The 26,842-nt window shown below is 31.8% G+C and overlaps 1 protein-coding gene across 6 annotated transcripts in view; it reads right to left on the bottom strand.

Annotated features, from left to right (window-relative positions):
• LOC142341591 (uncharacterized) overlaps nt 1-26,842 on the bottom strand; it is a 499,295-nt gene that overhangs the window by 465,891 nt on the left and 6,562 nt on the right. The window contains exon 1 of one of the 6 annotated variants that reach the window (XM_075392646.1): nt 20,075-20,400. The exons of 1 other annotated variant lie outside the window; for it this stretch is intronic. The gene's annotated coding sequence lies outside the window, so the exon portion shown is untranslated. Of the gene's footprint in view, nt 1-14,266; nt 14,549-20,074; nt 20,401-26,842 lie in introns of those variants that run through there. 4 more of the 6 variants (XM_075392650.1, XM_075392644.1, XM_075392648.1 and 1 more) reach the window with 4 other exon arrangements.

Genomic DNA, 26,842 nt, shown 5'->3' with positions numbered 1-26,842 from the left:
CAATTTATTTTGTCTGAGAAGTTGTTAAAGCCTCTTGAAAATCTACAAGTGAATTCGCATAGTCTGGTACTATATACTCTGAGATGTTGAATTATATTCTAACCACAGAAAAATTTGTTATTTAGGAAAAGTATGAAAAACACGTTTTCTTCAGTTTTGTTGTGTTTTCTTCTGAGCAAAAGTTTTATCATATAGACACGAAATATTGTAACAAATACTTGATGACAATTTTTTTCTGTTTTTCTCATCAAAAACGAATATATCTTAAATTAAATGGAATGTGGGTTAATCAGCCGATGCCAATTAAAATAATGAAGCCGTAATTACTGAAGTAATTAAAACTCGAAGAGTAACAAGAAAGATGCAAAATAGGTTCGTTTTCCTAAATACCTTAACAAAAATTTTCAAAAATTTAAAAAGACTGGTATAAAAGTTAGATTCAGTAATAAAACCATTTTTAAATTCTAAAAATTAATTTGCGATAGGGAATATTAGTCAGTAATATTACAGACAAACTTAGATATGGATAAGTTCAAAAATTTGATCAAAAAGTGCCGATCAGATTTAAAAATATGATCACCATTATACTTTTTGATATCAAAGAGCAACTTCAGCTGGAAATTTTGGTGAGTAAATCACAACGTATTCAGTAAAGTGTTTTTTTTCTTAAGTTGTTGTTTTAATAGTGTCAGTTAATAATTCGTTATCTAATATTGTTTTGATTTGGGTTAATGTTGGACAAGGGTTCTTAACAGTCAACAAGAGTGAAGACGGGAGATAGTTACAACACAAACGAAGTATATTCTTCACCATTCTAAAGCCTTCGGTAAAACGTACTTTGATTGATCTTCTGGTCAACAAAAAAACATTCGCGTGGCAGCCTAGGAAACATTTAGAAGACGAAATAGATCAATCATACAGACACAGAGAGCACAGAGAGAACTTCTAAACAGAATTAACGGGAGTTGAAGTCAAAAAGTTATGATGAAATAAAAAGGAATAGTTAGTTATCAAATGATCAAAAACCCCCCCTCGCAGAGCAGCCTACGAAAAAAAAATCAGAAGACAACACAGATCAATCATGGAGAAACAGAGAAAACAAACAGAATTTTTCAATAGACTTAACAAGTGTTGTAACTAAAAAGGTGATGATAAACTAAAACGAAAAAGTTAGTTATCAAATGATTCTAAACAGAATGAATTGAAATCAGTTGAAACCATTGAAACCAGCTTACAGCTAAACTAAATTCATTCGATGGAATTGCATTTAAGATTCCCTTCTGTGAAGCCAAAAAATATTAGTTCTTCTGATATTTTTCATTTCTCTACCGTCAAAAAACACGAGAACGCGGAAATTTTAGTTTAAGTGGCCACGTCCAATATTTTTACGTAAAACATATAAAACCATAAAAAATCTTTCATCAATTTTGACTCAGCATTCCTGAAACATTGAAAAAGGTGACAAAAATTGAACTTCAGTAATTCGCAATTTAGAAAAGAAACTCACTTTTTACAGAGACCAGAAAAAACAGAAAATACATAAAATATGAGCACAGGTGGCTTAATTGATGAATTTGATCCTGAAATCAAATAATGTATCTTCCATAATCTTTGCTATGATCATTTTTTGCTATGGCATTATCGAAAACTTTAAACGTCTTATTAATATTTCTAGATAAAACTCAAAATCACTTAGGAGCACAAAGGTTATCAGCTTAAGTTTCTTAGAAAACTTTAAACAGATATCATTAATTGGCATAGAAGAAAGCGAAAAGGCTCACTCGCTCTGTGTGTGGCACAAAATCTTCTCATATTTGAATCTGAAAGCATAAGATATATCATCTCAAAGTATCTGAATTGATATCGTAGATACATTTGTGTTAGCACAAAACAAAGTTTTTAGCGAGTTCCTGCGCAAAAAGTTTTTCTATTTAGCAGACAGTTGAAAAATGAGAAGAAGAAAGTATTGGAGTTTTCAGAGGAACCAAAAGTCTAAGTAACCTTCATTTACAATATTAAAATTAATTTTATTTAAATTATTGATTAACATAAAAGAAGCCGCTACAAAAAACTGTTTTCATCATACATTCATCATTAGCGTTAGCGTTTCAAGTTTTTGCATTATTTGCGGTTTTAATTATGCTTCATTAACTCATTGAGAAAACAGGGTTCATAAAAGTTCAAATAAACACGGTTTATAACAGTCAAACTGATGGCTGCTGATTGAAATAAATTCTTTTTGTGTTTTAGACAAAGACCGATGAAATTTGATAAAAGAATCAATAATGCTAAAAATTCAAACTTTTCTTTTTTTTCAATTCTTCAAATTTTTTCAAGTTTTATCTAGATAATTGAAAACACGAAAATCAAGAAACACGACAGTCATCAAAGAGCAAACACACTTCAAATGTGTTCAGTAAAACCTTTCTCAATTCAAATTAATCGTAACCGAGAGATTCTGCAGTTCAAGTGAGACAATTTTTTTTATTTATATTCTAAATAATTTTGATTATATGTCTCATATTCATTACCAAAGCAACAAAAATGTCGCGATAATTATCAGATTGTTTTAGCGACAACCCTATTAAAGCGTTTTTGGTGCTAAGATATTAAATGTCATGTAAAAGTCAAATTGAATTCAATCTAATTTGTTAAAAATTCGGAAAAGCAAGTAAAACGCATCAATGTGTTTGAGAAGTTGAAAGACATAACTGGATATATCTTGGATTACAATTCAGAAAAAAAACAACAAAAAAATATTTTTCTGATTACTTGGTAGAACTTTTTATTAGCAGTGTAAACTCTATCAATAAACCCGAGGAGGGTAACTCATTAAGAAGGAAGTCAATAAAAAATATTAATTCGAACTACTTGTAGCATCAAATAATCACAATACATTTATGATGAAAATCAAATTAAGTAACATAGTGAATCACAGACTATTACATAAAAAATAAAATCTCAATTTGCAAAATATGAGTCCAGATACAACGATAAGCTACGTACAAGACAGATAAAAGGACTATAAACTTGATATTGTTTTGAAGGCTACTGATATCCGTCAATTGTTTTTCGGACATGAAGACAACGTTCATGAGCAGCAAAATAACCACTATTTTTTAGGCAAGATAGTTGTAAACAAAAATTGTTGCCGGAAAAACCATTATTGTGGCACACAAAGAGACAAGACCAATTGGAGTCCCAATGATTGCAAAACTTTATCTTTAAAAATTCAGTTGAGCTAGCGATGGAACTGCAAAATAAAGAACATAGCTGGCAGATTGCCAGAAAATAGCCGCAATAGATTCGTAGTTCGGCAGCCTAAAAAAACAGTAAAAAAGACAGACCAAAAAAAATCGTCTTTTCATTGAAGGCTGATCTGTTAAATTTTGATTAAAAATATGTATTGCTGCCTCTATTAGCTAACTCTTTGAATTAAAGTAAATAAAAGTCAATTTCAAAGTGAGGAAGTCATTTTTGAGAGTGAGGTAAGTCAAGTGTGACCAAAAATTTAATCACGCGAATGAACAAAAAAACACGCTCCACTAAGAGCGAAAAATGACGTCACACATACAATTCAGTTGAAATTGCATGAACGAATGAACAAAAAGTGGCTGTGACGTCATATGGTCGTAACAAAAATCATGACGACGAAATAAAAAAAAACATAGCAGGACAAATCCCGAAATACAATTCAAAGAATTGAATGGAAAACTCAGAGGTACTCTACCTGACCAGACGATCAATTGAACAATGCCAGCCAGAACACAAAAATCATCTCAAAAAATTGAGAAACTAAAAGAACCAAAAATAAACAAAAACATATTCATTGCTAAAATTCTTGAAGCTTTTAAACCTAAGGCAAAATTTTCTCCCTTTAAAAATACCTATTTCAAAAAAATGCTCAAAATAAAATTTTGTTTCTGAAATTGGTCCAGTATTATATCTGCAAGACCTCAAAATTATTCATTGGCCCTTGAAGATCGATTAAGTCGAAATTGACTAAAAAAATTGAAAAAAAAAATCAACATCATTTTATAAGAAAATGTTGCTGAAAATTGTGATATAATTATCTTCAGAATCATTTCTGTGTCTCTAGAGGCTATCCAGTAACCCAATTCCAGGCTTAAAAAACTCATTGGCTCATAGATCGATAGGAAATATTTTTTAGAAATTTCCAACTTCAAAAAATAGAAATTGGATCTATTAAAATGCTGAAAACCATTCAATAGCTCCCTGGCAACTATTTAATAACATACTATCAAACCGTGGATGAGGTTATCCAGCTACTTAGGCAGTAAAAAATAAATTTAAAAAATGTTTTTAAAAAACATGAAAAAAATCGCAAATTCTGTCAAAAAACTTCTAAAAGTCGAAAGGTTAAATTGTTGAAAACAAATCCATTGAAAACATGTAGTAACTTTTTATCAGAACGTGGAATATATTTTCTTGCACTTGAGAATCGACGAATATCAAAAACTGGCAAAAACTTTAGGAAACTCTAAAAAAAATTGCAGATTTTATCCAAAAAATGCAAAAACTCGAGACATTAAGATGTTTTAAAAAAACCATTCCATTGTTACTAGAAACTATGCAGTGTCCTATTAACAAACCTCGAAGGAGATTACCTGGTCCCTGAAACTGGAAAAACCGAAAAAATGATGAAATTTTTCGAAAACGAAAAAAAATGCGAATTTTTCAAAAATATTGCTAAAATTTGTGATAATCAAAAGTTGAAACCTATTCCATGGCAACTAAAAATTTTTCATTAACTTATTATCCAACATCTAATGAGGTTTTCTGGCCCCTGGGACTCAAACAACTTGAATAATGACAATAAATGTCAAAAAAAACATGAAAAATTGCAAGTTTTGTCAAAAAATGCTAATATTCATGATGGCAGAAAGTTGAACGTCATTCCATTATCACTAGAAACTAGGCAGTAATCTATCATCAAACCCTTTATCAAACCCTAGAGGTGGTTTTTTGACGCCTAGGGCTGAAAAAACTGCAGAAATTATTATCATTTTGTGTGTTTGTGTTTGTAGTACTAAAACATATAGCTCATAACATGGTCATAACAAGCAAATTTGTTTCACAAAAGGCCTTCATCAACTTTTAAAAACTTCAACCTAAGACTAATCAAACAAAAAACTCAAAAAAATCACACAAAAAAATATGCAAAATTGCACCATTTTGAGCCAAAAAACTCCTAAAAATGACCTTTTAACCTTAAACTAAGGCCATCCCAGCAGCTGCACCACTATAAGCACTTGAAGGACTACTAAAGCCCACTTTGGGCCTCTAATGAAACTTAATGCCCGCTGGGCTCCAACTGTTTATCCCGTTTTGAAAGATCAAAGTCATTGAAAAATGTGTAAACACATCTTAAAAAAATCAGCGCACCAATACAATTCATATTCTTTGAATTGTAAAAAACCAAGAGAAGGCCAATAATAGCCCCAGCTATCGCTGTGCGGCTATTAAAAAAGAACTTTTTTTTTCTGTAAAAAAGTTATTTTTTTAATAAGCAGGTACATATTAATGGCACATATGATAAAAACTGTCACTTTTGACACCATATTTTTGTCAGCATTGTGAATCAGGCAAATCACCAAAAAAGAACAATAGAGAGGAGAACTAGAACTCAAAATTATTCGAAATTCTTTTAAAACATCGTATTTTGAATTTTAAAATCTTAAAAGAATCAAAAAAGTAATTCAGTAAAGATTTGAACAATTGGGACTGAAGCTAAGTAATGGCAGAATATTTTTCAGTTTTTTAAGCAACAATCCTGTTGAAATCTGATAAAAAACAGCCAAAGAAAAGAAGAAAAAGCAAAAATAAAAAACAAAAATCACAGCACCGCACGTCTACAAAAACTTCAGAAACTCTGCTTTTTCATTTACTATAGAAATGAAATGGCCCGTTGCCTCCAACCCTCTAGTTGATTGTATTTTTGTTAGCAGTTTTCAATCAGTGTGATTAAAACCATGCGTCATGTTTCATTTTCAATTAAATTCAAAATCATTGAAATGTGTGAAGAATTTTTTAAAACCTAGTCAGCAGATTGCGGAAAAAATGACAAAACATGCTTTGGTGATAAAAAATATTGATATTTGCAATTTCGGAAAAAAAAGGATTTAGTTTCCAACCTTTTTAAAGGTAAAACAACCTCGAACTGAACAAGTATTTACAAGAGGACTTTAAATTTGTTACATTATTTTGGCTGCCACGCCTTATTATCAACATTAATTGTTATATGAGAACCCTATATTGAGCCTTCAAATGTGAAAAATTACCTCAAGAGAGTTGAAGAAAACAGAGACCATTCAGAGGGTGGAGTCAGTCAGCTGTGATCTAAAAAAATCACACGATTCAGCTTAAAATTCACCTCAAATTAGTTTCAGTAATAACGTTACGCATATCAAAGTGACAAAAGACTATTGGAACAGCGTCTTTAAAAAATCAACAAAATTGATCTTTGAACTTGGCAGCATGAAAAGATTTAAAACAAGAAACACTGTGCGGCAATCGAATAAAATTAAAAACTAGAATCCACGCAAAATAGCTAAGCTCAGCTTACAGCATTGCAGCTATAACAAAGACTCCATCCGATTACTAATTAAAATTTCAGAAAATAAAAATTGGAACCTCAATAAGAACCGACTCAGTACATAAAGCTGTTTCCAAAACAACTTTTGTTTGATGTTTTCATAATTGACACAAATATGAAAAGAGAACTCAAAAATGGAAATAAAAACGCGATCAAAATTTTATCATTTGTGTCAAAAAGTTTGTGTTTCAAATATCAGTATAGCTCAAAACAATCGCCGTTCAGTCAATTGTGCTTGCTAACTAAGTGTATACTATTGCTAATACATTTAAACTTTCTTAGTAGTTTGGGTATGAAATGGAGCACCTTCAAAGTTTTTTGACTTTTCAAATATTTTCACTAACATTTAACTAAAGATATAGAGATCTCATATGATTCGCAAAACTATAAAAAATGATGAAAACGAACTGAGCATTTGATAAAAATTTAAAATGGGCGAAAAAAGTTTAAATTCTAAAAAAAATGGATAAAAGGTGGCTGAAAATTTGTCTCAAATTTAAAAAAGTTCAATATATTATTGTTCTAGATGGAGGTATTGACATGACAATGACAACTTTTTCCTTCTTATTCGCAATACACTCGATAAAACCATGGGTTTTCTGATTTGATTGATTTTTGACAAAATTTTAGCTAAATTTGATCAAATAGGTTAAATTGTCTTAAAAATTACTGGTCAAAATTTTTGTCAAATCTATTTCAAAAAAGTCCAAATTACTAGAATTTCTCTTTGTGAGGAATTTCTTGAGTTGCACTAAAAAAACTCAAAAACTGCGTGAACAATTATATGGAGCTAGGATAAAGTCGTCCCATTTTTTATCAAAAAAAAACGTGGAAAGAGAATTAAATTATGTTGAAAGAAATAATTAACTCAAAATTGAATCAGCTAAAATCATCGCCGAAAAATTTATGGCAAGAGGAAAGGCGTAATAAAGTCTTCACTGAAATCTTTGAGCATAAAACAAAACTCTACATTAAGAGCTTTTCCTGCAATTTATATAATTTCAATTTGAGTTTCCTGTAATGTCTTTTGATTTGTTCCAAAAAAAATGAAACAAACGTCTCAGACTTCTTAGTCATCAACCAGTGAGTTTATCAAACCATCCGTGTGCTTGGGAGAACTTCAGCACATTCCTCAACGGTGGTTTGGTTGGTGATGTAAACGTAATCAAAGCCTTATGGCTTGAACTTAGATAAATAAAAAAAATATAAAACTCTTCCAAATGATCGTGCAATTCTACTGCTGAAGTTTTGGACTAGGGTATCGATAACAATACTAAATGATATTCACAGTGAATTAAAAAATCTTATTCATTTTGATCGTTAAATATCGAGAAATAGGAGTATTTATCATTGACGCAATTAAAAATTTGTTTATCATTACTATTTAACGATAATGGAATTCGCTCATCCGAAACGGTGAGTTTTCTTTAAGATTCTGGTCAAGAATTTGTTGAATGTGTCAGCTTACACTTACCAGTTTTAGCCAATTTCACGTGTTGGGATTCAAAAAAAGATAAAATAAGAAACAGAGCAAAACGCAATATATAATTGCCAGAAAAAAAGAGAACGGGGAGTAAGCAAAAAAAGAGTGTAATTAACGTTGTTTTAGAAATAAACAATGCACATGTGCTTAATTCCTTTAAAACAGGAAAAGTTGCGACTCTTGCAAATAGATTTTCTATCCATTAGTGGGTGCTTACCTGTGGAAAACTGGGCGGAAACGGTGGCAAAATGGGCATAAATTTGAGGGCCACGGTTGTTTACCCGGAAACTAATGACTGATAATAAAAAATAATAATACGCAAACGCACAAAAGCGCGCTCATTTATACAACGCATAAGCATAAACAATAAACTCTTAGCAGTAAAAAAATTTATCCACTTTTTCACAGTAATCAGAATACGAGGAATGCTAGAAATTTCTCCAGCTCGTTCCGAATTTCTCAAGGTATACAAAAATGTGCGCAGAAATTTTCTAGGAATATAATAGACGTTTGCGCAGGCATAAATGCGAAGCATTTTGTCATAGTCTTTTATCTTGAAAACAGACAATACAAAAATTACCTGCTACTAAGCTTTGATCAACGTACGTAGACATAAGGTAAATTTTTTATCTCATTAGTAACAACAAATTTGAGCCCATTCAGAGCTTAATATTTCACGCCAGGTTCTATAGAAAAATTCGTTCACTCTGTTTATGATGTTGTTTAATGACAATACAGAAACCTGAATATTGTATGCTGCTAAAAGTGTTTTAATCTTCAGTTTGTAAGCATATGAAGGACTCTTCTAAAGAACCCTTTTCCATAATTAGCCATTTTAACCTTCATTTTCTCTCTAATTCAGCAAAACTTCTTTTATATACGATCGGAAAAGGCGTGTAGCATTTAACTCAAGTTATTTCAAAGATATTTCTCTCCGTTAAACAAAGAATTGGGGCTTTATTAACTCTTATCGATCTGCAATTTTTTGTATATCTTGTAATCAAGTGAAAATCGGACTAATTCGTACAAAGTGAAGCAATTTTAGTCATATTAGTTTCTATCATACCACAGAGCAATTATTGAGAAGTACTAGAGTCATATTGTATGATCCTAGAAAAGTTTAGTATTTTTTTCCCTTTTTGGGCTTTTACGTGTTTTAAATTTTAGATATTGATTAATAAGTTACCGAAAGAGGCAGCAAAATTGGATGAATGAATACTTTTAATATGTTTCCAATGAAGGCACTCAAAATATTCGTCGAGATCGAAACAGAAATAGTGAAAAGTAGAACCAATTAAGAAAATTTCCCGAATAAGCCAAAAAATTGGTTTTCAGAGTGCTCTATTTGAACCAGTTGGAAAATTTTGGATTTCAGAGTGCTCTATATGAACCAGTTGGAAATTTTTGGATTTCAGAGTGCTCTATTTGAACCAGTTGGAAATTTTTGGTCAATAGAGACTTTATATTATAACACATAGTAAAGTTCATGAGAAAATTCTGCAAAACTTCCTATGGGTAAAATTTTTTATGAAAAATTTTCAAACAGAAATTATGCTTTCATTTTTTCAGAAATCAATCGGAAAAATTGCGTTTGTTTTTGTGGTCCAAATAGGGGTAGGGATAAATCTGTTGAAAATAAAAATCATTTTTGTTTGTTCCAGCATTCAGAGTCTCTCCAATTTACGCATGAGATGGACCTAATGCCTCCGTGAATGTTATAGTGCATTATCTAAAAACATATTAAGAAGTCGTAAGATGTTTATTGGTCTGTTTCTCGTTTTTATGATAGAGGTAAGCTCTGTTTTTTTTTTTTGTTTCCTCAGGTTTCATGGTGATAGTTGTAGAAAAGTGCATTTAGCATTCTTTGGGAAGACGACTGTACCGCAATAGTAATGAAAATCGATCTTTCTTAAAATAATATTTAGATAAAATAGCAAATCTTCTATTTTTTCCCCTCTTTGTTCTTCCGACCCAATTATGTGGGGGAGGAACTATATACTCAAATGGTTTTTTTTTGTTCAGACAATATTGGCCGATCCATATAATCATCGTAGAGGGTTATGAGTGGTATCATTAAAAAACCCGTCCAGCGAAGAATATAGAATTTAAAAAATTTATCATTTTTCCTTTTTTATAGTAAGTTATCGAGGTTTAACGTTTTGTGAATATTAGACGTAATTTAGCTGTTTTTATTCGCATTTTCAGTATTTTTGACCTAATTTTCGTACATTTTTTAATTGTTGCTAACTGTAGTGTTATTCATTTTATCTCTAAAGTTAGCGGAAGGTTGCTGCATTGTTCGATCCGAATTTTTGGCTAGAATTTATGCTAAACTTTTCTAAATTCAGACTTTTTCGAGACCAAAATTGCTTTTCTAGCCCACTTTCTTTAAATTTGCTGGAAGTAGATACCTCTAGACTGCGGCCGTATTCTTTTTATGCCGACGAATGAGCTAGTTGTACTCTCGAACTATTTGAAAAATGGGCCAGAGTCTTCTAAAATCATATTTTTGCCAGTTGCATGCAAATTTAAACCCGATAATTATACAAAATGCATTTTTGTTTTTGATAAAATAAAAAATTTTGTTAAAAAATTGATATATTTCTCAACCATTTGTACAAATGAGTATTTTGTTAGACGCAAGATAAATATCTGGGTTGATCTTGATCCCTCCATGGATCCTTATGATGTGAAGTTTTCCAGACTTTAAAGAGGCGCGAACTTTTTTTTTTCAAAATATTTCAGCTATGTAAATCTTTGCTAAGTAAATTTCTGACCAGAAATTCAAGTCAGGGCTTAATTAATAACAAAAATTAATTACAATAAACGAGGCCCAACTATTTTATTTACGAGTTCAGGGTTAAGCTCAGGGTTTTTATGGCTCTGACCAAATGGTTTCGTAAAAATTTTACGGACTTCTTGAGTTTTGCTTTCATTTGTAATATTTTTGTAGCCAAAAGACTCATTGTCCCCCAACAAAGATCCAGTTGTCCTTTAGGAGTTATTAATGAACCTAAACAATTCTCTCAGTTGTTATCTAATGTCTGTTATGAGTTTGAACATATTTCTTTTCAGAGAATATCGGTTAATTTTTGAACTTTGCCACTATTTTATCTTATTTCTTTAATTTTTGGGAGCAATCAGAGCAAAAAAAGCAGAAACAAATTTCCTGTAGTTTATAATTTAACGTCCTTAACTGTTTTTTTGTTCATTTAAAGGTCTCTTTGTTTTGATACAACGCGTTTTCAATTTGTTTTTTTTTGTAATTTTGAGCATAATTGCATACTCTATGAAATCATTTTGTTTCCTTGTCAAACTATCAGATTATTGAAAAGTCCAATTGAAAAAAAAAACTTAGTGGGAAAAATTCAAATCGTTGGAAAAAGGCGTATTTGGATAAGTTTAATGTATTTGTAATATAGTTTATGCGTTGTGGGCCGAGACACAGTTATCTCGCAAACAATAATGGATTTTTTTTGCATGTGTTTCTCTTTCCTTCTGTTGTTGTACGCCAAATAACTGATACCGATAGGTCTCAATTGCTTCCCCAGGACGTATAACTCAAGCTAGTTAAAGATTTCACTTTATAGCTGTTTGTTTTAATGACTTTCAATTTGAAATAAAAAAAATCATCTTTATACTTTTTGCTTTAATTTTCGTAATCATTTAACTCAATCTCACTATTCAGAAATCTCAAATATTTTTGTAGACTCAAAGACGTTTTTGCGCTTGGCTAAGCGTTGTGAATGATTGCTTCCACCATTAATTTCATAAAAAGTTTCAAGATTTCAATACTTTTCAATTTTTTGGACTTCTTTTTGTTGTCATGTCTACGTAGTCTTATTATAAGGAAAAAAAAATTTGACGTTAAGATGCAGAGAAAGTGACAGTTTACAGTTCTTGCATGTAACATCTTATAATTAAAGTGACTTGAACAATGTGATCTCGTAAATTTGTTTAAAATTTTGGCGTCTATATATTTTTGTTGTTATTTTGTGGCGTCGTGACTTACTATCATTATTAACGGACGCATTTGGCTTTCTGAGGTATTGCAACTTAATCCATCGCTGTTTGTTTGAATCTTAAGTCTTAAATGATTTTGAAAATATTTCTTTTCAAAGACATATTTGGGTTTTTGAGCTTCGTTTTTTTTTTAAATATTTTTTCGGTTGACTTGTAGCACAATCTCTGTAAACATAGAGTGTCAAACTGGTCACAACTCGTTTCTAGTAAGCTATAATTAAATCTGTTTAACAGGTTTAGATTCAAACTTTTGTACCTCGGCTTTGTTACCACTGTTACTACGAGATTTCATAAAATACTTTCTTATATTTGTTTATTTTAAAGGATTTTATTTTCGTTTTAGATTATAACAATAATTGTGGGTCCCATTGGTTTTGAAGTTTTGCGGAATTGAACATTGGATGTTGATCGGTATCAGTTTCTTCCTATGAAGTTATAAATGAACATTTTAGGGATTCCAGCTGATATCTAATAACACTATTAACGGTGAAATGAATTGTTTTCAAAAATAGAAACGTAATTTTGAACTTCGGACCTCTTTGCTCTTTTTTGTCGTCCTGCTAAACAACCGGATTGAGGAGAGTTCCCATATCTTTAAAAATGAAGTATAGGTTAAATTGTTTCGTTTAGGTTTTATCTAATGCGAGTTTGATTTTTTAATGATTTTTATATTATAGACATCGAGATTTGATCGTAAATAATGTTTGTTGTTTGATGTTTCTTATAGTTTTTTCTGGTAGCCCTATTATCAACAACGTTCATTGGCCCCCAGGTATGGCATTATTGTATTCCATTGGTTGTTTATTGAACGATATGTATGTTTTTGAAAGTTTTCTACCTCTTCATTTTTTGGTAGCCAATAAAGTCAAGAATGTGGATGAGCGGGGTCGGAACCTTATGTGCGTACGCACATTACCGAGCATCCTTGTTGAAAGATAAGGTCGAAAAGTGGTCTCCTACTTTTCCGTCAATTCTCCGGTAAAAACGTGAATTTTAAGTGCGACCTTAATTTCAAGGTTTATGTTTTTTTCTTCAAATGTTTCGTGTCAAAAATAATTGTCATCAAATCAGCACACTCAGGTAATTCTCAGAATTTTTTTGAAGTTTAAATTGCATAAGTTGTGACGTTCTTATGTATAAGAAGGAGAATGTTTTACCCAATGTTAACAGAAGCTGGATAACAAATTTAACTTATTTGAAGTCCATTGTATCAAAGAAAAAATGCAAAAACTATTGTAAGAATCTGATTTGATATAGATTGGATTGCTTTCTAAAAAAAATTGATTGAGTGGCATAGTAAGCGAAGCCAGCTCCATATTTGGTTGTTTTTTGTATGATTCGCATTAAAAAATGCGAATTCCTAAACAATTTTCTCACATGAATATCTTTTCTGATATGTTTACAGATGGAAATTATCCCCTTTTTTACACAACCTATACACAAATTTTGCCGTTCTACCTAGTCCTTTTCTCACTTTTCGTGTTTAGAGGTTTTTCTTCTCTACATAAATTTTATAGTAAACTTTGGGCATAATCTTAGCTATCTCAAACTTACATCATATATAAATGAAATAGATACTAATTTCAACATTCCAAGATCATTCCAAGGCTCTAAAGAAAACTATACTTGAAATCTATTCGGAGGACCCCAATTTGTTTCTCAGTGAAACACATTGAGAGGCAAATAAAATTGGCGACAATAATTCAGGCAAGAAATGAGTTCTGCCTCTCTAAGATAAAGGGTGAAAACCTGAAATTCACACTCTTCCTTTTTCTCCAATGAAACAAAGATATTGACAATAATTGTTCAAACCACTGTATAACCAAAAAAAGTTTTGCCAAAACCACTGTCAGAATTTCTTCTAATCTTGGTTTGAATTTTTAGTGAAAGCTTGCGTAAGTGACAGAGTAAAAAAAATTACTGCATATTTATGTCGCTATGGGACATAAAAAAATTACCACAATAAAGATTTCTTACTTAATGTAGAAAAAGATGGTAATGATAGCAGCTGCTTAATAAAACTGATGGGGTTTAATAGCACATTCGGTGATTAAGTTAGATGAAAGCAAATCGTCATTTGTAAACTGCGATAGAAACATAACGAAAACTATCAATCACACTCTAATTGTTGTTTTGTGACATACCTTGTTCAATCACTCCAGGCTATTCTTCTTCTGAAAAAAGTGCAATTTGCAGCCCTCATAATGGTAACTTTATAATAAAGTGAAATAAATAACCAGAATCGGATTATAAATAGAAAGAGATCTTTTCACTTGTCAGAAATTTAGTTTCCGCACTTTGTTTATCTGTTTATTAACTACCGCCAGCTTAATAAGTACCCCGAGCAAAAAATACCCCAAGTTACTTAACTTGTTTAATAAATCACAAAGGAAAGTTAGATTAGATAACCTGCAAACAGTAGTTTCTATGGTTATGTAAGCTAATACTTTTCTGTGCAAAATTTCCCAGGAAAACGAAATACTTTTGCTGCTTGGGTATAAATGGACTCTAACATTTGCATAAACCAATAAAAAAAATAAGTATTTCAATTTTAGGAAAAGAACAAACAATCATGAACATTTATTTATATCTATACTACGTTAGAAACCTCCTTTTGGCTGATTTAAAAAGAGAAAAATAGTCGGTTTTGCACAAGAAACCGTTGAAAATTGCACAAGTCAATTTCCTGTTTTGCGTCATCTGAATAGACCCAATTATCATAATAACGTAACACTTCTATGGGTTTCAAATATACCACTTAAACGGCCATTTTGTTACTCAACAAAAATTGACCTGATTACATAGACAAAAATCAATTGCTGTATTAACTACGCCATGCATTCAAAAGTTGAAGAAAAAAAATCTTTTAAAATTGTGAATGAATTTAGCAGCAAAATATATTCACAAGAATGATGTGAAAAACTGAACAAAAATTTCTGAAAAAATCGACAATTAAAAAAGCAAAATAATGTTGGCAGCAGTTTATTGTCAGAAATAACAAAAATTAAATTTCAGAAATTGTTTAGGATGACAAAACGGGTTGTGTTGTTTTGTATTTTTCAGACAATTAGAAAAGCCATTAAAAGCAGGATGCTTTTTCACTGAAAAATTTAAATAATAACCCGAGTTCTTTTTCTAATAGATACCAAGTTTATTTTAAAATGAGGGGTAATTTAACTACAATTTTGGAGTAAATACAAGCAGGGGGTAATAAATAAGCGCCAAGACGATTATTACAAATGGAAAAATGTGAATAGAAGTTACTTTAAGTTAAGCGCAAAATATGTTGTTTTTTTAAAGTTGTTTCTCGCTTTGCATTTTTGGTCGATTTAGACTTTATTCGAACATGTCATTGAAACAATGGGGAGTTGAAATGTTTTGTCCGATTTCTGGTCGCTTTCTGTATCATTTATCTTTTTTTGCTTATCTCTTTCTAATAAAAAGAAGCCTTTTAACTTCATGCAAAAACAAGAGCCACTTTAAAAAGAGCATTCTACTGTTAGCAAGACTATGATGAAATGAGAAATGACATGACATTATATGCCACAAACTGACCATTGTGAATGAGTTGTTTCTCAGCGCCACAAGAAAAAAATATAAAATGTTTGTGTTTGTAAATATATTTCATAGTGAATAAATAATTTTAAAAAAAAATAAAATAACTAATAGAAAAATGCATCTGTAAAAGGAAATTGGTTTTGATTTAACTGAAAATCAGATGACCGGGAATAGTTTTGAGTCAATCTCATTAATAGAAAATTCGGATAAAAAACTAGCTTCAATGCTGATTCAAGAGAATGATCAGCAATCTAGAACATGCACGTTTATTTGCCACATATTTCAAATCTGATATGAGATTAAATATTAACAGTTTACTTCTCCCGCTTCAAAATATCGTTAAAATTCCGTCAAGGTAAATCCAAACTAAGGGAAATCATGAGAAGGAACAATAACACAAAATAAGTCAAATTCCATCTAGGAAGAATGCAATTCCAGGCAGTGCTGGCAAAGCTGATCAGAGGATGACCTCTTTAACAACAATTAATTCTCTGCAAATATCTCTTATTCTTAGGGTTGAATAAATTGAATACCAATGGTGAAACAATTATAGTGAAACCGAGAACAGTGGATCATTTTCTGCTTTTACCAAAATTTCATATTGTATTCAATCTGTATGTGGCCAATATCTTTTTGTTAAAAGATGAAGAAGAACTCTGCGTGATCTTTTTTAAATCTGAAAACAACATGAGATATAAAAACTATTTAGGAAAACAAACCATAAGCCCAGGTTTCGACAACTGCTTTTGATTATCTGGTAACGAAAAGTTTTTAACTGGTGATTAACTTCAAATTCACTTTGTGGTCAAGGTAAATTATAGAATAATAGATGTTTGTATGTTTTGTCAAAACACTTAATTCTCGAATCAGATAACAACTCTCTTAAAATGATAAAACTGTATTTGGAAAATTACACTTTTTAGTTAGGTTTCAAGTAAGGTGTTACTTACTTACCTTTAAGTTTTGATAACGACAGAGTTTATAAACTGACAACAGCTCACGTAAATGATCCTCAACATGTTGACCGGCCAGGTGTTCTTCTGAATTGAAGCACGTGCTGCAAACTGAGGAAAACAAAAATTGAAATTTGTTTCCTTAAAATGCAGAAAACTTAGCAATAAATACAGGGAATTAAAGGCCTTCGTTGAACAATACGAAAGTAAAACTATTTTTGGTTTCAATCAGAATCGGTTAAATGACATGTTTGGTCATAATTCGTTCAATGTGAGCAGAAATAAATGGCAATTGTATCGCTGTGATCGGGACAATTTTTTTAACGAACAAAAAATCAGGTTCTCGAACGCTGTATCTTGTGCCAAAAATAGAATCCAAAACTGAGTAACGATCTTTGTTATTGTAGGCGGTCTCATTTTGTAAGAATGAGGTCGATTCTACAGCAAAATATGAAGAAAGATTTATTCACGGTCCAGCCTGTAATCCCCAAAGAAAGTTTCAAAACTTGTTCCTTAACGATGTACTTAAAAGCATGACTAGGTATTCTCCAAAAAGCGCTGGCTCTTTCTTTTAGGTTATTTCAATATCAATTGCAGACGAGAAAGGAAACGAAAAACACTAGCTGACGCGACTTTGCCATGCGCATTGGATATTACCAGGAAAACAGTTCCAGTTTCAACTCGAAACAGTAACGAGGGTGGATCAGTTATTGACTACCGTATCACAAAAAAAACGTTCTTCAATAACGCACATGTTTTAAAAACACCACTCTCATCAGGTCATAACACAATTTTTTGCGTATCTAGTCTCAGATTATTGCGAATAATACTCTATAAGAGAAGCAACCTTTCGATAAAACCATATTCAGTGCTAAACAATTCAAAAAACAATAGAAGCAAACTCCATGGCATCTGGTTTACAGAAAAATTAACTCCAGCTGCGTATCTGACTCTTTCCAAAGTTGCTTACAAAGTGTCTGAAAAAAAACATGCAGCTTCGACGGAAAAGTGTGTGAGAAACTTCAGAAAAGTCGAGAAAAACTTAGGGGGGGAAATTTTGAATTGCGTGAAAAGGAAAATGGTGAAACTTCCAAAACCTGACCTCTGAAAAAAGTGAACGTGATTCCTCTGTACAAAAAGATGATCCTACAGATCCATCTAGGAACAGACGTTTTTCAACAATTTTGCTCTCGTTAAATTCCCAAAAAATATAGCACAAGAGTTAAACCTCTTTTTATTTAATAACAAACAACTTCATAGAAAACCCAGTATGGTTTTCGCGCTCATGTATCAACATTTGAGGTCCTTCTATGCACAACTGAACATATTAACACTGAAATAGACAAAAACAAACAAAATTGCTGCAGCCTTTATCAATCTATCTAAAGGCTTTGACTCTTTACTGCACTCCGTGTTGCTGAAAAAGTTTAAGTTAACAGAAAGTGCAATCGGTAAAAATGCAAAACCTTCAACTGTAAAAATTCTAAAATAAAATCAACAAAGTGGTCCAGATGGATTATATCAAATCTAATGGGCGGCCTAATATTGAGCAGATAATGCCACAAGAAGTTCTCTTGGGTCCCCTATTTTTTCGGCTTTTTCAAAATCGATTTATGAAAAAACATTAATGATAATTGCATAATGACCGAAAATGCAGATGATACAACATTATTATGCTTGAATTCGAACCTCACAAGCAGCTACATTCATACTTCAATCTAATTGTAAGAACGTCGTTTTTAATTTCAATTCAAACAAGGTAATGCTCAATGTCAAAAAGACCAATTGTGTGCACATCAGTGGAACAAACGTCAACTCTTCTTTTGAAATTTATTTGATCTTAACCATCGATGGACCATGCGTTGAACAATTTTTATATTCTAAATCCTCGGTATTCTTCTTAGAACAAGCTCATTTCGAAAAAAAAATTTTACAAAAAAGCAATTAAGCATTCAAATTATGCAGAATTCCAGAAACGTGTTCCCATATCGGAACAGATTTTTTTGGATAAAATACTTGGTTCAAAGCAACAGTCATTACCGATACTTACTTTTTAATAGCTGTACTAGTGAACTAAAGAGTAAAACTGAGAAACAAATCAAATGGGCGATCCGGACCAGTCTTGATCTCAAAAATGATTGTTCAGTATACGGTTATAGAAGAAAAAACAACATATCTACCGCGAGTCAACTAATTAAAAATTGCTAAATTCAATTTTTTTTCTCAGGATTTATTGAAAAAATTTAATGATATCAACCAGCTTCAGTTTTCAATTTTTCCGAAAAATACAATCCAGGGGACATGAACTCGTACTCCTTTGCCGCGCAAAACTCAATTTTTAAAAGAAGAAAAAATATTTGAAACAGAGAGTTTGTTAAATAATTACAATAAACTTTTGAACATCATTCCCGCAGCAGCAGGAAACGGAAAGCGGCAATTTTTCAATTAAGAAATTGCTCTTAAGGTTTGATGGGCGCGAGTAAAGTTACTTTCTCTTTTCACCCTTAACATGAAATTAAATTTGTTGTGATTACTAGTTGTGACAGTAATAAAAAATGTTAAACTTGACTCCCACACTTGTTGGCATAAATAAATTTCTCTGTAAAGTTGGACAATCAAGTGTTTTTTTCTCTCATACATAAAATAGCATTAGTTATCTCTCGTCTTCTTTCACAATTTTTTTTGATCTAGGTTTCATAATTTGTTCATGCTCTTCAACAAAGATATGATGTTTTTGCTCGGAAAAGAATTTAAAAACAGTTTGGAGATTGGGTTGTTGACAGAAAAAACTTTTAAGAAAAAGTGTGACTAAATCGGTTTACTTCTTTAGCATTAAAACAAAACAAAAAAATTTTCATTCGAAAAGTTTTCTGATCCCTCCTAAAGGGGTAATTACTTTCATATCACAACAAGAAGCTGTTCTGAAAAGCAACTGGTAGCGATCTCTAATAAGCGAAATATATACTTAGCAATTGCATGGCACAGGTTTTTGAAGAACAACAGGCTCCTAAACTTTCTCTGATGTGTACGATTTCCTCGGATAATGTGATTTGCTCAGTTCTCAGCAGCTAACAATTTCAAGAAATTCCGAAACCCAAATCTGTTTACAGAACCCATTTGTCTACAAAATATTCAATTATAATTTTTTAAATCTACCTGATTACGGAAATCATAAATAATCAATAAGTTTATCTTCAAGCATAATTTTTTAAATTAATGTTTTTTTTCGGGTTGCCTCTGTTAAAATTATTTTAAACGAGCATCGTGAATTTGCTCAGCTGAAATTCTATGAATTTAAACAAGAAAATTGGAAATTTAAACAAACGTCCCTGTCTATAAATTATCGTCCCCCTAAAAAATAGACTCCAAAACAATTGATAATGATGGAGACGACTGGGCTTCGATTTAAATTAAATCGGAAAATTCAGCCGTCCAATTTACCTTTGTGGAGAGGTGCGATATAAAGCATTTAATTATTCAGAGGATAATGGAAAGGTTTCATTCGTATATTGAAATGGAATCAGAAAGCCAGGCCAAAAAGATTAAAGGTAGTGTAAATAAATGGCAAATTGAAAAATCAAGCATATATTTACTAGGCAAACATGGAAACTGCGCGGCCAGTCAGTCAAAAATAGTCTTAAGTCTGTTCAAATAAAAACAGAGATAAAGTCTTCAATGCATGTTTGATAATGTATGAAATATTAAGTCACGCTTAACGCATTTGGTCTCAAAATAAATAAAGCAAATAATTTCAACTTTGGCAAAATCTTACAAAACGAGAACAGTTTTTTTGTTTAACTCACAAAGCTAACAAAGTTTGTGAAGTATTCCTAAAGGATGCTATTTAAAATTCTAATAAAGGATAAAGCATCGCGCGTTTTAGGACTTAAAAACAAACTAAAAAGATTTTCTATGCACGCGATGGAAATTGAAACCATATGATATTTGTACGGAATAGTATACTCAAGGCATGGTCAAGGAAAAGTTATTCCATCGTAAAAAAGCAACATCATAAAAGTATCGTAAAATAATTTGGAATTGAGCATAAATAATGCAGAGCTGTCAGTTATATTCGTAATACTCCCTATAAAGGACAGAGTACGTGCACGGCAGCCTTTCATTCACGCTAGGTTACAGTACAAAGAGTATAACGCCAGCGAGTATCGCTTTCCCTAAATTATCAGACCGTGAATAAAAATGTGTATTCGAACGATTAATGTCTTTTTTGGGCTGTCACCCCGCCCCCTTAAAACACAACACAATTGGCCTTCAAATACATTGAACAATGTCTGTTCATGCGTGTACAAAGTGTCCGGTTAAATATACAATGATGTGAATGAGAGATAAATATTCAGGCCAAATTATTCAGCAGTTGAATGACAAAAAGACCGATTTGATCAGCCAGATTAACCGTACTTTCATTGTGTGGTGCCTGTTGAAAGTATTTAACAAAATTGAAATGTCTGCAAAAAGGGATAGAATTGCGCCGTAAATCTGGTCCGCAGACAATACTTGAGTCTGCACCAGATTGTAGAGAACATACCTTATTTATGACAACTATTTCAAATGTAAAGAAGAGCACATCAGGTCTTTATATATAAATACATACATAATATATACATGAGTATATATGCATAAGTTATATAGAAAGATATAGGCGGCCTCATCATTTCTGATGTAAATAGAACGCTCCATCACAACTCCCACGACGCAAAAGGTAAAGAGTTAGCAACTTAACTCAAGATGATCAATTTCGCCGACGCAATGTTCCAAAAATGTTGATTTTAAACTCAGGGAGTCGTTGGTATGCTCGGTTTTATTGGGACAGAGAGCACAAAAAAAACGGCTTCATTTTTCTTTGATGTACTCTGTACGTTGTTTTGAAACGTAGAAAATTGTCGTTTTGTTCGGTTTTAAAAGACAATAATTCATAAATAATTCAAGCACTTTTTAAGAATCATATCAAAACTCCGTGCATATGAAGTACTGAACTGGTTCCCTGTCAATGTTCATATATACACTATGATACCAAAAAGCTACGTATACCTAAAGATTTTTTTAAAAAGCAATAGAAACAACAAATAATATAACATTTTGAGTTCAAATTAGTTCTCTAATAACGCGTCATTCCACCTTTAGCTTTTTAAACGTCTAGTAGACGGTTTGTATAGTTTTCATACAGGTTTCTCATGACGTCTGCGTCAATTTCACTCCAAATTTCATACACTTTTTCTAAATTTTCCCAAAAAAACTGTCTGTTTTCGTAATCGCTGCTTCAAAATCGCCCATAAATTTTCAATAGGATTCAGATCTGGCCATTCCAGTACCTCCCACTCGTTTTCTTGGAAGAAATTGCCGATAATCTTCGATTTATGCACAGGAGGATTATCTTGCTGAAAAATAAGGTCCAGGAAATGCATTTTTTCTTCGTAAATTTTCAAAATTTCCAAATAACCGACAGCGTTTAGCTTGTTTGGACACTTAACAAGCAACTTCCGTCCATCTGATCGCATTGCATCCCAAAACATAAGTGATCGTTTGTCCGAACTCAAATTTTTTCTGTTTTTTTCAAGAAATCTCGTTCCATTTCTTCGAAAAACTCTAAGAATTCCACCGCTGGAGATGCGCACCCTTGTTTCATCAGTAAAAACCACATTCTGCCAGAAAGAGAACGGCTTCTTGGGCATATTGATACAAAAACACTTGCTTTTCTTTTTCAAACTGACTTTTTTGCAGCATTTCTTAAAAAAACGCTATATTTTTTTGAGAATTCGTCTAACTGTACCTCTGGAAATTGTATCGTAGCAAGAGAAAGCGTTATGTGCCACACGAATCTTCCAAAACATCGGCAACTAACTTTTTTTCTGATTTTTTTTGACAATTTGGGGGGTCTTCCGCTCGATTTTTGGGCCTCGAAACTGTTGTTTTTCAGGTAACGGTTGTATGCATACTGTGCACTGGATCTTGGTTTTAATTTGAGTTGCTTTTGTATTTTAGACCATGAAAATCCGACATCTCTTAGCGTAACAACTTGGCAAACGGTATAAGAACAAAACGGTTTAACCATCTTTTCTGTTTAAGCGGAGAAAGTGAGAATGAAATATCTCTTAAAACTTCTAAATTGCACACTTTTTTTCACGCCTTGTCGCAAATCATGCTTATAAAGCACGAATCATGCTTTAAAAGCAGAAATCATGCTGTACGTAGCTTTTTGGTACCATAGTGTATTTTTCATTTTCCGAGAAAAACTGACAAAAAGTTAAAAATAGTTTTGCGAGATTTCTCCGAGAGCTGAGGAAGAAATTTGAATAATTTCATAACATTTAAGAAAGCTAAAACACTTAAAAATGAGAAATGAGATTAAAAACCAATAAGTTTTTATGTTTCAAACCTAACACAACAACGTTATCCTATGTATTAAACCAAACATGCTGACAGTTTTCTGCAATTTTATACGGAATTTATCGAAGCATTCTGACATTCTACAACAAAACAACACAATTTATAACTAGTATTATCATAATAGCAGTTTTGCAACTAAAATTTCCATTAATTCACATCTCTTCACGGAACCTTAGTTAATCACGAAATTCTCATCAGTTCGAATCAAGAACAGATTAAGGTCTCATTTGTACTCATCTTGGAATTGTAACCCACAAATGGTTTGTAGTGAGATGAAACCCACACGTGAAGTTTGTTAGCTAAATTGGGTCGCCCCGCTCATTGGATTACTTTTGCTTCCAAAACGTGCGAACAACTCTAGCACTTAAAAACCGTATGTGACAATAAAACTCCGCAGGTTTGTTATGTCCACTTCCGAACATAACCCGGATTTCTGTGGTTCATGTTTTTTTCGTGGTTCATGTCTTATTTTCTGGCCTAGGTGGTAACTGAAATGCTCACATAACTCATTAAAAAATTTAGGTCAACAGTTCAGAAAAATTATTTTAAAGTTGCAAAATGCGCGGCTGTCTAAAAGGTTTGTTGATTGGTGTAATTAAAAATATTGATAACTTGGAAACTTGTATGCGTCTAACAGTTAATAACATTAAGAACTAAGTGAGGATTTTGGCTATTTGTTTTTGAAATAAAACTATTAAGAAAGAAGGGGCTCCGTAATGTGCGTTCGCACATAACATTCCGACCCTCCTCATCTACATTTTTCACTTAATTGCCTACCAAAGAGGAAGAGATGAAAAATAGAATATCGTTCAACAAACTACGAAATGAATAAAACAATCTACCTCAGAGGGCCAATGAGAACTGCCATTAATATGACTACCAGAAAAGACGGCGATAAAAATCAAATAAATACAAATATTAATTAGGAACAAAAATCGTTGTCCATTTTTTAAACACGTTAATAACCAAATCAAAACGGCATCAGATCAAACAGATGCTGAAAAAAATTAACCTGGACTACACTAGAAAAAATGTGTGACTTTACTTCAATGCGACTTGGTAACAATTCGACAACAAATGAGCAAGAGGGCAAAGTTTAATAAATGGTTGCTTTTTTGAAAAGAAACATGGTCAAACTGATTAGAAACCATATGCATCAACTGAAATCGTTGAGAGATATAATTATACCTTGATAAAAAGCGGTTGAGATCTGTCATTATCCAAGATATGTCAAACGACTACAAAAAGTACAAATACAGGCAAAAAAATTCAAAATTGGCACGAAAACGATGTCCCAGCCAACTCAATGTTAAGCTGTTCAATAAGAAAATTAACAGTTTTTAATTGCGTTTTTTTTTTAAAATTGACGGAAAATTATTGTGATGCTGTGAAAAAAGGAACTACCTACAAAAATGGGAGAATATGCAAAAATCACTAAAATTTAGTTTTAGTACCAAGAACAAAGACTATTTGATTATGTTAAAATTTTTTTGAAACCTAATTGCAACTGTTATTACTGAGACTAATTCAAAAGACAAAAAATAACATTAAATACAAACAGAAATAAAAATACTTCAGAAACAACTTTACGAAAACCACAGTGTTGATGTCATTAAATTTATAAAATATTAACAGCGAGAAAAAACTCTTTACTTGCGTCTCCTTTGAACATCATATGTCGTATCTTGTAAAACAAATTATTATCTCAAAACGACAACAAAAAGAACCACAAAAATCAAAAAATATCTAAAGCTCACAAAATTCTTCTGAAAAAAATTGTCTCAGCCCGGAATACATTCAGTCAAAACGTTTTAACCGACAGATAAATTATTGTTTGGTTCAATAAAAAATAAACGAAATCCCTCTATAATGAGCCTAAATTACGAAAATAATACAAAAAAGTAAAACACGGAAAAAACGAAAACCAGAACAAACAGGGATAAGTTGAAGAAATACTAAATTTAAAAAAAAATTAATTTGAAAGCCAAAAAACCATTTTCTATTTCCCACATCAGTTATTAAGATCATTCATGTATCCATAACTGGCCATTGAGACTTTCTGTTACAAAATATTTGGCATACGACAACTAAAAATATCAACATAAACAGGGCAAAGAAGAAAAACTCTACCAAATTCTGCAAGAGAACGTTGTCGCAGCCCTTAAAACCATATATTATTAATACAAAAAAAGTTCAATTACAAATTTTGTGACGCTTTTTCAGTTAAATTGTTAAGTTATGTGACAATTAACTGAAAACAACAAAAACAACAGAAAAAAAGGGCAATTAAGCACCAAAATCACAAATTTTTGTATGAAGGCCAGGAGTACCAAAACCAAGAATCCGATGTCTACAAAAAAAGGTCCGCCACAAAGAATAAATTGTATCGTATATGAAAGACAATTTGACCTCTATTTACTGAAAATAAGCTTTAAATTAACAGAAATGAGATAAGTTTTGGCAAGTTCAAAAGTCACTGAAATATTCCTAAAACAAATATATTCAATGCATAAGAGACATTAGATAACAATTGAATTCATTGTACTGGTTGACTTATAGCTTTCGAAGGAGCCATTTCGAACTTCGATTGGTTAGAATTAGTAATCAGACTGCAAAGAAGAGTAACAATTGAAAACATAATGTAAGAATTCAGTTAAACTCTTCTTCAAAGCCATAAAAACCCTTAGGTTCTGTGAAAACATACCATATGCACAATTAGCTCCAGTTTTAAGGAAATGGAAGCTGTCATTAATTGAGCTGTGAACTGAACATTTTGTCGGTAATTGACATTAAAAAACAATAAAAGCAAATTATTTCGAAAGAAAAAGCAGCACCAAAACAAAAAATCAAAGTTTCTGATTGTAGGAATCCATGATGATATCAAATCTATCCCTGATTTTGCCACGCGCCCATCAAATCACTCAAGAGTTCCAGATTATAAGAAATTAGACCAGTTCTTCAGTGAAAAAATTCAAAAATAAAAAAGCAATGATGCATTTTGTATAATTATGAAAATAAATTTGCAAAAACCGGCAAAATTTTAACTCCAGAGGCTTTTAAAGGGCACTGAATGTCAACTAGCTCTCTTTTAGATTTTACGGAGATTTTTCAGCGATTTCTAGATCTTCACTTTCGGTAAATTCAAACAAAGTGAACCAAAAATGCATGTTTTGAGCAATTTTTATTGAGCAAGTTTTTGTTGAACTTATAAAATGTTATCAAAACTTTTAGTCAGAAAAACTCCAATCAAACAATTCAGCAACGCTCTTCTTTCTCTAAAGGTAACAATAAATTACTACCATTAAAAATTTTAACTTATTTGAAATTATATTAGCAAAATTGAGCATAATTTTAGCAAAAATTACGGAAAAAGTGGATAAAAACGGTTGAATATTCACAAAAATTTAAACGTCGATAACTCCCTGCAAAAATAGAAATTCAAAAAAACTTTTCAATTCCATATTCTAGGATGTACGCGCTTTTTAATGATACTTCTCTGCAATGAATATATCGATCGGCCAAAATTGACTGAAAAAAAAACCCATTTGAGTATATAGTTCCTTCCTCCCTCCTCACTAAAGTGGGGGTCGGAACAAAAATTAGAGAAACAATGTGGAAAACAGTAAAACGGCTTTTTGTAATTTTGAAAAGATCTTTTGTTTTTAATGCTATCAAAATGAAATGCTAGTGAGAGCGTGGAATAATTCGCTAGGGTTGCAGACCATTGAATAAGTTACAGAAGAAGCATCAACTTAAGTATTTCAGTATGATATGGCCCCGAAGAAGCCACTATGACAAATAGCAAAA

The sequence above is a fragment of the Convolutriloba macropyga genome, chromosome 6, assembly GCF_964194025.1.
Source record: "Convolutriloba macropyga chromosome 6, txConMacr16.3, whole genome shotgun sequence".
In the NCBI taxonomy this organism is placed as follows: Eukaryota; Metazoa; Xenacoelomorpha; order Acoela; family Convolutidae; genus Convolutriloba; species Convolutriloba macropyga.
The sequence above is the reverse complement of the archived record's forward strand: the minus strand, read 5'-3'. Positions and strand labels throughout refer to the sequence as shown.